Here is a 2,500-nt window from a genome sequence, read left to right as displayed (position 1 = left end):
ATATATATATATATATATATATATATATATATATATATATATATGTATATATCAGCAAGGGGTGGAAGGAGATAAACTAATGAAAGAAGCAGCCTAGGTCGTCTTACAAAGACTTATCCAGCAGGCAAATTGAAAAAACTGGTGCGGCCTGGCAAAGTAGATGGTTATTCAGCTTAATATTATTGACAAAAATGATTAATAGAAAATATTTATCATCATTATTTTACGGAAAAAGGGAAGAAAACTTGACGTGGGCATAGTCGTAGAAAATGGGAATGCATAGTCGCACTTCTTTTAGTGAATGTTACTCAATGAGTTGTGGAATCACTGAGTGTAAAATTGTCATTAATATAATGAACATGAAAAACACATTAAAGATAGCAAATAAAAGCCTCTGGAATTTAAGCTGATATAGAAATATAACAACATCTGGATGTCTTCTTTCCCACCCTTATCCCTACATTATGGGGTCGGTTGCCTGGTGTGCCTTCTCCAAAGCCTTCCCTACATCATCAGGCGTGGTTTATTGTTTGGCATAGGTGATTTTACGACCACATGCTCTACTGTCGTCAACCGCAGTTGTAGGCGGTGGGCTTTGCCTTTGACTAGAAAGTTATACTGTAAGGCTGGGGTTTCCACAGTTATTGGCAGCAGGCATAGCCTTTTACTAAAAAGTATTACTGTAAGGCAGTGGATTCCACAGTTATTGGCAGCAGGCATAGCCTTTGACTAAAAATTTATACTGTAAGGCAGGGGATTCCACAGTTATTGGCAGCAGGCATAGCCTTTTACTAAAAAGTAATACTGTAAGGCAGGGGTTTCCACAGTTATTGGCAGCAGGCATAGCCTTTGACTATAAAGTTATACTGTAAGGCAGAGGTTTCCACAGTTATTGGCAGCAGGCATAGCCTTTTACTAAAAAGTAATACTGTAAGGCAGGGGTTTCCACAGTTATTGGCGGTGGGCCTAGCCTTTTACTAGAAAGTAAGACTGAAGGCAGCAGTTCCACAGTTATTGGCGGTGGGCCTTGCCTTTTACTAAAAAGTAATACTGCAAGGCAGCAGTTTCCAGTTATTGGCGGTCGGCCTAGCCTTTTTCAGTATTCTTACACCCCCACCATAAAGTCATAACAACATCTTGATGTAACCAGTGGAAAGACAACTGACTGAAGTAGCATTTCACTTAAGGAAGATAATCTACGAGAAACAGACGCCGAAGACTATTCATCAAAATCATAATGGTTAGTTTTACTAATTCTCGCTAAAGACAAGACCAACAGAGAGAGAGAGAGAGAGAGAGTATATCTTACATTAAGCAGATCACTGAGCTGATTAACAGCTCTTCCCAGGGCGGGCCCGAAGGATTGGAATTTTATTTGCTTGGCTAGGAACCTATTGGTTACTTAGTCTAACCACATTATATCTAGAAATGAAGTTCTAATCACCAGAGGTAGAGAAAGAGAGAGATGTAGAACGGAGGAGGAACCGTTGTCACTGCACATAATACACAAATCTTCTCAGAGCTACGAAATAAAGTAGGTTCAACTGTTTAAAGTCGAATACTGTAATAAGGAAGAAGTATGTATGCTGCTTGATGTGGGTAACCTTCACGTTGTGAATACGACCGGAATGTAATTTCAGAAAGTGCCATTCTATTTCTTAACAATGTAATAGCAGAGAAAGCAACAAAATCCATTTGTTAACTCATTGCGGTCTCGAGTGATTTTTTAATTGAGGAGTCTTTCGGATATCTAAAAATTAAGGACGTCCTTCAGACGTTAAGTAAAGCAGGCCTTCCTGCTTTCATTATGTTTTTCCCAAAAGCAAAAAACGAGTAACGAGTTGGCGAAAGGCGAATGATTTAGTCTTCCCCTTAGAATAACAGAAAAGTGGACGAGATCTAAGCACGCTAGCATTGTTTCTCGAGGAATGTAGAGGATTTTTTGTTTCAAGGAGTGCTGGTGGCGTCGACCTATGAGACTCTTCCTCCTCCTTCACCTACCCCTCCTCCTCATCCACCTGGCTCCGGATAATTCTTCCGAAATGGGCTCCAAAGGGATCCTCATTTTGGAACTTTTGGCCGAAAGTACGGCGCTGCTGGGATATACTGTCTGTGGTCGGGATAGTTGATAGGATGTCTGTGGCTGGGTCAGAGAGGAGGGGGGGGGGGGGGGGGGGGGGGGGGTGCCGTGGCAGAGGGACTTATGCAGTAGGCTAAATATACTATTATTTTAATGGTGGCACTACTACTCCTATAACAATAACAATAATAGGTCTTGTTGAAAGTTATTGCTGGTTCAGCGGCATTTATCGTGTAGAGGTTCTTCTCTGTCTTTCTAATGAGGACTTCCCTGTGTTACTTAGGTGAGTAATGCGCATATGGAAGTCATGCTCGACGCTAAATTTGAAGTTAGTAAATCAAGTGTGAGGTCTGGACCCCGTGGCGTTAATGCTCATCCTCCGTACATTAATGACTCATATATGTAGATTGTCTAATATTA

General features: G+C 41.0%; 1 protein-coding gene and 1 long non-coding RNA gene across 3 annotated transcripts in view; one reads left to right on the top strand and one right to left on the bottom strand.

Moving 5' to 3' along the window:
• The window catches only part of LOC135214877 (uncharacterized), a 128,920-nt gene that overhangs the window by 92,845 nt on the left and 33,575 nt on the right, over positions 1-2,500 (top strand). The window lies entirely within an intron of this gene.
• Positions 1-2,500, bottom strand: part of LOC135214876 (matrix metalloproteinase-20-like) — a 9,990-nt gene that overhangs the window by 6,855 nt on the left and 635 nt on the right. The gene's annotated exons all lie outside the window — the stretch shown is intronic.

Source organism: Macrobrachium nipponense, chromosome 46 (assembly GCF_015104395.2).
Source record: "Macrobrachium nipponense isolate FS-2020 chromosome 46, ASM1510439v2, whole genome shotgun sequence".
Lineage (NCBI taxonomy): Eukaryota > Metazoa > Arthropoda > Malacostraca > Decapoda > Palaemonidae > Macrobrachium > Macrobrachium nipponense.
This window is presented reverse-complemented; position numbering and strand designations above follow the sequence as displayed.